At 39.4% G+C, this 8,702-nt stretch overlaps 1 non-coding gene across 1 annotated transcript; it reads left to right on the top strand.

Annotated features, from left to right (window-relative positions):
* The first annotated feature begins 1,882 nt into the window (after positions 1–1,882).
* Positions 1,883–1,956, top strand: TRNAE-UUC (transfer RNA glutamic acid (anticodon UUC)). Its single transcript has one exon. It is a non-coding gene; the product is annotated as a tRNA-Glu (tRNA).
* Positions 1,957–8,702: the final 6,746 nt, after the last annotated feature.

Raw genomic sequence — 8,702 nt, 5'->3', positions numbered from 1 at the left:
TACGATATAAAATGATTAGGTGGTGACCAACATGTGATAGTACAGATAGATAGGTTTGGCAAATCATGGATTTATGAACCAATAAAATTCATAGTACTCCACTAATGTACATGTAGACATGATGATGTCCTATGGTATGGTCATGAAAGCGCCACAAGAACTCTATGACTATGTGAAACCCACATTATGATGTATTCATTGTTTATCTATAGATCGCATGCTTAGTATATAGTGAATGGTGAATAATTAAAATAAATTGTTATGATAAAATCTATAACATGATGAAAAAACAACCTAGCTTGTGAATAGCCTCATGATAGGGATATATCATGCAGGAAAAATTCAACTGGCATATGCAAAACCTCATAATGTTATGAGTGCAATATATAATACAATGTGGGTGTTCGACCCGTATGGCTAAGTGAAAAATGTTGGATCCAAAAATTGGATCTAGTATGAGAATTGAATCCAGTATAAAATCTAGTTCTCTTGTGGATATAAGGTCTCACACATAAACTAAGTGGGCCTCTTTTTGAGGGCTTAATTAGTGGGTTATGCGGAGTTACAATTCCACATTCTGTGGTCAGTTGCTACTCCAAGGGAGGCTATAAGCCTAGCACCTGCGCACAAGCCAGAGAGTAAAAAATACATGTGTGTTATCCTCTTTGACGCAGGCCATTTACCGAAAACCCCTTTCATCCTCTTCATTGTTCCTCCTCCTCTGCATACACTACGGTCCAATATTCATCACCCCTCCCTCCAATCGGGCTCCTAGGGAGAGCAGGTTTTTTTTTTTTTCTTTATGGGCCTCTTGAATCAACCGAGAGAGAAAGGACATCAGCTGCTAGAATGGTCGGTATTTCGGCAGCAACCAATTGGAATACCGCTCCCTCAAACCGGGCTCCCAGGGAGAGAGCAGGTTTGTTTTCTTCACAGGCCTCTTGAATCAACCGAGAGAGAGGGAAGACGTTGGCTTCCAGAATGCCTGGTATTCCGGCAACAGTGAGCCGGAATACCGCTCCCTCCAACTCGACTCTTAGGGAGAGAGCACGGTGTTTTTTTTTTTCTTTACGGGCCTCCCCTCTTTTGAGTTGGTGAAAGGGCAAAATGAGAAAACATTCTACCCATTTGTCCCACCTAATTTGCCCATGTGGCAAGCTGCTATATGCCATGGCATCGCTCCCTAGAACCGAACTCTTGCATAAGCTCTATGACACTTGTGACTGGGGAATAGAAGAGCCCCATTTTTAAATGGTTGATATTGCTGCATCCATTCAGCACTTCTTTGGGCCTTTGTGGTGGTGAGGAGCGAGAAGATGCGATCTCTGTGTAGATTAGATTTGTTAAATGCCAACGGATGGGGCATGGTCCCAAGAAAGAAAAATGAAAGGAAAATAACACCCACAGTTCGGGAACCCAACAATCGTGCACAGGGATGGCAGTGGACCTGGGCCGGGGACAGGGTCTCCAGCCCCGCCCCGTTTCAAAATCCGAACCTTCATCTCCGCCTCCATCCCCGCACGGGGATGGATTTCAACCTCCACCCCCGCCTCCATCCCCGTTTCATGTCCTCCATCCCCAGTCCAAACGGAGGCGAGGCAGGGCGGGGCCCCGTTTTCCCTTAGTCTATAGTCATCCCTTAAAGGATTGGGGATGGGGCGGGGCGGGGAAAAGCTTAAGTTCATCCCCGCATGGGGATAGATTTTAACCTTCATCACCGTTTCATGGCCTTCATCCCCATTCGAAATGGGGCGAGGCGGAGTCCCATTGTCCCCCGGTCCACTGCCGTGCAGATTGGCGCCCCTTGCGCTCATATAACTCGCCGGCGAACTTACGTTCAACGATATATGTAAAGATTAAAATATGAATAATTAATCTCAAATCCATTGTCGTCTAGTCCGGTTAGGATACCTGGCTTTCACCCAGGCGACCCGGGTTCAAATCCCGGCAATGGAAAGACCTTTTGGTTACATTTTTGTTTTCCAGTCACTTTGGTTGCATTTTTCTTTTGTTTTCCAGCCACGTATGACGTTTATTTTAAGTCGCAAATCCTGGTTAGCCCTTAGTTTCTCTTTCATTAACCAACCTCACCGACCTGTCTATCCTAATCTTTTGACCGGGGTGGCATCATCACCCTTTTGACCTGGTTCAGGCGGGTATGCCAGTGGATTCTTTATATTATCTTTGACAGATATAAGCTGATAGATGCCATGGCATAATTCATATCCATAGACATTTGGCTTGTGCGTTTCTTAATCCTTACATGTTTTTTTTTAATTGGCGAGCAGAACAGTTAACAGAAAAGGATCAATCTAAGCAGTTTATTAACATCCGGGAACCAGTCGGGAGATTTATCATTCCAAATCTAAATCTGGTCCTCATGAAAATATTATAATCATGGCCACATATTTTTGCTCTTTGGGAATACAAATGCACAGAAAACGATCAAAAACTAAAAAAACATATTCACAATGTCCAACGCTAGCATCTCAGGAGAGCCTCGACCTTCGAGCACACGATTTGTAGCAGCAATGATATCTAAAGTTGAAGACTCCAAAATAACTTTAGAATTCCGAGGAACCAAATACAATACCTCCTTCCAAACTATATATCATTACCGTTGAGTCCCTTGAACTGGTCTAACCAACCATTCCAAAGCCCAATAACCACCATCATGATCCCAAATCATAAAGCCAACTCTTCATTTGGATCGCAATGGTGAGAAAACGTTTACCTTTAATCCATCCTGGTTGGGGAGCACTCCAATTTGCATACAACCATTTTCGAAAAATAAGTGATTCGCCCATGCACCAATTTGCAAAACATGAAATCCCACCTCACTTAAGATGGTAGAAACTTTGTGATTGACAGAGACACATCCTAGAACACCATTTGACATCGCATCTCTCAAATCTTGCGAATAGTGACCAACCATGCATGCACGATGAATAAGTTTATTACTCATCCCCCATCTTCATACCCCCATTAAATCATATGATGCAAATTGTTTTGATCAATAGATGGATTCAGCATGATAAATTTAATAAGAATCGACCCTTTGGATCATATTTTTTTTATAAAACAAATTTATGTGTTTTGTCAACCGTTTGAATTGCCAAAAAATCATGTACACGTCAGATTTTGGCGATTTAAATGTTTATTTGTTGTGCCAACATGGAATACTAAAAAGATTATGTTAAGCTATATAAAGGATGGTATTAAAACCTTATCATGATGCTTGCGTCGCAAGGGTCAAACCTGAACCCAGTTCGAGCCGAGCACGGTGCAAGAAGTCGAGCTTTACCACCGGGCATAAAAAGAGTCAGTTTGGTTCGGTAAGAAACCGAGCTAGACTCAGTTTGACGGAGTCAGGCTTGGTAACACAAAAAATGGATCAAGCTGAGTTCAACCTTTGTCAAACTAAGCTTGGCTGAGCCAAGTAAGAGGCATCCCAATGCTGCCTCTTAACCGAGTCGGGCTTGGTTCAAGAAGACCGAGTCGGGCTTATGCCAAGGGTGAACCGAGTTGAGCTCGGTGCTAGTTGAGCTCAACTCGGCTGCGCCTGACTAAGCCTACCAAGGGTGAACTGAGCTGGGCTCGGTGCTAGTCAGGCTCAACTCGGTTGAGAGGAGGGCATAAGGGGGTGCGACAGGGGTTGGCTCTGTCAGGGTTGCCTCTGGCTAAGGGAGGGCACAAGGGGGTGCGATAAGGGTTGGCTCTGTCGGGGCTGCCTCCGGTTAAGGGAAGGGGAGGAAATAAGAAAGAGGGGCGGGAGACAAGGGCGACCCAGGATAGGTGGGTCTGCCAAAAGTCAGGGAGAAAGAAGGAGAGGGTGGTTGAAACCCCTCTCTCAGTACGGGGTGACAGAGAGAGAACAGAGTGGTGGCCTTGTTTTCGACGTGATTGGATTGTTCGAGTGAGCAGCGTGGCCTTTGGCCATTGATGGTGATTCGGTTGAGGGGGGAGGCATGCTGGTCGTGAGCATATAGGAGGCACCAGGTCGTGCGGCAGGGTGTAACCCTGTCTGTTCGGTCAGCAAAAAGGGAGTCCCACTGTCGTGGGTCGCAGTCATTCGACACTGAGAAACAGGGGGTAGGCCCATTAAGTGATCTGGTTCTAGGTTCGTCATCAAAAAGAAAAATATATACTTTAAATATATAATTATAATAGTACTTTAAAAATACTTTAAAATATCTCTATATTTTAACTTTTTATAGGAACTTGCAAAAAAAACAGTTAATATATATCATGATATTTTTTAAATATTGGCAATAATGATGGCTATCTTTAAAATTGGCAATATCGAATTGACATAATATTCATTGTGAAGCTTACTAGAGTGGTGTAAGTTTTATGAAATAGATTTTTAAAGAGATATTTTTTATAAAAACATTTTATGAAAGCCAAACACCAAATAATAAAAACCGGTTCACACGAGTGGTGAAGTCCGGGTCAAACTCAGAGAACAAAGAAAAACTATTGTATCTGAATGAACTAGCTCGGGTTGGCACATGCCGGAGGAACCAAGATTGCAATGCATAGGTGCACCCTTTGACGAGAATTGATTATCCGAGCATGAAATGGGTCAACCCTCGGTATAGAAAAGCGAGTGCGGCCATGGCTATGGAGAGGCGGCTAGTCTGTCGACTTCCCCACCTTCGCAAGAGCTGAACTATCCTAATATCCATGTAATTTCGTCCATCTGAAAAGAGAGCCAATCCCACAGTGCATAAGACCATCGCATGCTGGATTCTTTCTCAAGCTGTTCGAGATAAGGAGCTGACTTCCATAAATGCCCCATACTGTCTGTAGATTTCGAGCAGATTCACCTATTCATTTCCATTCTTCTCGATCAGTGGCCAAGACTTGCGTCCTGTCATGCGGGTTAAAGCGTCTCGGGGATCCAGACCCTTGACATTGATCAAAAATTGCTTCTCCAATGGATCTTCAGGCTGACCAGCTGGTTCAGGTAATCTCATAATCTCCGAGAATTCATCCATCAATAAAGTCATTTCCTCCCATGAGAACCAGAAGGTACTAGTACTCGAGTTTCACCAATATGCCAGTGCGTTGATCAAATTATCGTTGATTGTCTGTTTCCCCACTGCAAATGTCAGTTCTAACCCACAATCGCTCAAATGGTCCGGAAACATACGAGAGAAGTTCTTGAGCCATGAATAGTATCACCGAGGAAGAAAGGATCCGGTGCTGAGGACTCAATGTTCAGGAAGACCTTGTCGCACCTCGTAGGAGATGTGACCCTCAGAGAAGACCAAATCAAGTTGACTGGATGCCATTAGACTGGAAAACATAAAAAATTGGAATAAGACTTAGGAAAATATAAGGATTTTGAAAAAGATGCAGGCATGATAGAAATGAAGCAGGAAATTCGAGATCCAGAAAAATGAAAGGATGGAAAATCACCTGGAGTTTTGAAGAAAAATAAAGGAGGATTTAGAAAATCGTCCAGAGTTTTGATAAAATACAAAGAAATACTTCATAAATTGAAAAATGAGGTATTTGAAAAATCGTCCAATATTTTGGAAAAACTGAGGAAAATATGGAAAAGTAAAGAGGAGATGACTACAACATATTCAATCACATCCTGTAGAAACAATCATGCACATACAACATTCCCTAAAAGCTGACTCTAGATGCACCAGTTTTGAAATAGTCGTAGGACCTTAATCTTAACTCTAAGGTTCAGATCAACTGTGTCCAATCATGCTATGCCGATATACTTAGGTCGAGGCCCGATGTACGTGACATAAAATCAATTTCTCCGGTTCTAGGTTCAAGTTTTCCAACATCCTTGAGCGCCTGCCGATATATGTTGGACTATGGCCCTTGGTACGTGGCAGGGGAGCTTTCACCCAAATAGGTGGCCCAGTTGTGAGGCTTTGTCCCAAACTATGGTTCTGGAAGAAAGCCCAGCAACGTGAAGACCGAGTAGAGATAGGTGGGGTGGTTTTTTAAAACATGAGCACATGCAAGAAAATCAGAAGGCTCTAAAACCAAAAGATATAGAGATTTTAAAAGTTTTGAAGAAGCAAACATTGTTTTCATACAAATCCTAGATTGAGGAGTGTTGTATTTCAGACCTAAGTCTATGTGAGCATGAATAATTCTCCTCAATCAGTCCTACCAAACCATACCTAGTCTAAATGAAATCCATGTCAGCTGGGTTCAAGGCTCCTAGGTTCACATGATAACAGAAAGTAAAAGCTGACATTCCAAGGAACACGATTTTGACAATTTGAACTAAGTCAAGCACACAATTGATCAGACGAAGACAGGTCCCATCATGGTCGCCAAACCTGTTATCATCGCAAAATTTTACTTTTGCAAGTCAAACTGACCTTTGAAAAAGTTTTTGAAAATAACTTGCATCCGTTTTAAAATGCGGGATAATTCTGAAGAATGGGACTCGCCTGTCGGTACGAGGTTCAACCGTTCCTGGCACCTTTACCAAGGGTAATTGAACCAAATTATCAAAAGTGTGCTTAGCTTTGCTCAACTTGTCTAAATCGTGCTCTATTTCCTAAATGCACAAAGAATCAAGCATGTGCTATGAATTTTCTGAAAAATGCATATTTGAAAACATGATGTTTGCTTCTGAGATTTGAAATAATTGGAAGATGTCACTTGGAAAATTGAGAATCATGGTGAAAGAATATTTCTGAGGAAAATGAAAATCGATTTCTGAAGAATCCAAGTGTTTCGTGAAAATTGGTTTTTGAGGAATTTCAAGTAACTTTGAAAATTTTGATTTTCCTAAATTCAAACTTTGAAATTAAAATATTATGACTTGAAAAATTGTGATTTGAAGTTGAGAAATACTTTAAATACCACTTGAAAGCTCAGAGTTTTGAGAAAATCAATTTCTGAGTAAGACTTGGAAAATTTTGAGAAAATCGATTTCTCTAAGTTGGAATTGGAATTTGCAAATGAATGAAATGAATGAATATGGATTTGAAAGATGTTGTTTTAAAGAATTTAGAAAATCTTTTTGTATTTTTGAAAAATGCAGTTCATTTTGAAGTTACCCTAAGAGTGTAGGCTGAATGTAGCTAATACGAAGATCACAAATCTGGGTCTCATTCGTATTCTGACTATGGCCATAAATACGAATTCCTCCAAGTTTGTCAACTCCCTAAGAGCTTGTGCACGTGCCTTTCATGTAGACCATGGTGAATTTGTAAAAAAATATGCATGAATGATGCATTCATCAGATATTAAAAGTTGCAGAATCAAACTATATGCAATGCATCCTATTCTATGCAGGAATTGAAATTTTTATTACAAATTTAATTACAATTTACATCACTAATTGAATTTAAATACAGAAAATTAAAGGAAAGTAAAGTCTTCAATATCCCTGCAAAACTAGAAAACTTGTTAGTGAAGATATGTTGGTCGCTTTTCTAGATTTATCTAGTAATATCTGGAAATTGCTGAATTTTGCTAGATATAAGCCATTTTCCATATTTTCCTGAGATAAGCACAATAAAATATGAAATAAAATTGAATAAATATAAAAATAAGATTTGAAAATTCAAAATTAGGGTCAAAATAACCAAAATACCCCTGATAGCAAGACTATGGTCTTGAAACTAGGGTTTTCAGAAAGATATTTTATAAAATACAACTTTTGAAATTCAAATGAGGATAAATTGAACCAAATATGATATGATATGATTAAAAATATGAAAATTAGGGTTTAGAATTTCGAAATTGAGGTCAAATGACCAAATTGCCCCCGATAGCAAGACTATGGCCTTGAAATTAGGGTTTTTAGAAAATATTTTGGTAAAAACTTTGGATTTAAGATTGAAATAAACACAAAATCGACCATGAAGCATCCTAATATGATTCTAAACATGAATAAACCCTAAAAATATGAACTTATACACGAAAATCAAGAAATATCATAAAAATCATGATTTTAGCAGTGTTTCGGGACCCTGCGGGTACCCTGTTTTGCAATTTGGCTCATCTAAGCATCAAATGGATTCCAAAATTAATAAAAATCGATACTTGCACTTGTTATCACCCTAAAATCATATTGGAACCATAAAAAAATATTTTGACATTATTTCAATTCAAAAATTACATTAAAACCCTAAAATATGTTATTTTTACCCATGGTCACGTACCAGTTTCAGTGTTAGACCCGAATCAGGGGTCAATTATTTATAAAAATTCTTAAAATTTTACATAGGTAAATTAGACAAAAAACATAGAATTTCTTTTTTACAGATTGGAAAAATCATATTCGATGAGGGAGATACTCTTCTGACAATCTCGACTTAAATATAACGAATCTAAAAATGATTAAAACAGGTACTTCCGGTTGTAAATACAAAAATAAATAGCAGACCTCATCAAAAGTTTTTAAAATTTTAGAAGTGAATAGTAGACAAAAAAATAATGGACTTTCCTTTTTATATATCATAAATCAGATCTACGATTTAAGATCTATGATCAGTACATGTCGGATTAGGGTTTTAATAAATTATAACGAGTTTTAAAAGATAGATCCGAATTTATGACAGAAGAAAAATACTGAACAGAGTCAAAAAATTATGAAAATTTTACAGTAAATAGCCTACATCAACACGAAGCCACTGCACTTTACGGATTTTGAATCAGATATCAGATGAAAGAAATAATGCATCTGCAAGTTATGCTTGAAATTAAAC

Source organism: Nuphar pumila, chromosome 1, assembly GCF_984573655.1.
Source record: "Nuphar pumila chromosome 1, dmNupPumi1.hap1.1, whole genome shotgun sequence".
In the NCBI taxonomy this organism is placed as follows: Eukaryota; Viridiplantae; Streptophyta; class Magnoliopsida; order Nymphaeales; family Nymphaeaceae; genus Nuphar; species Nuphar pumila.
This window is presented reverse-complemented; position numbering and strand designations above follow the sequence as displayed.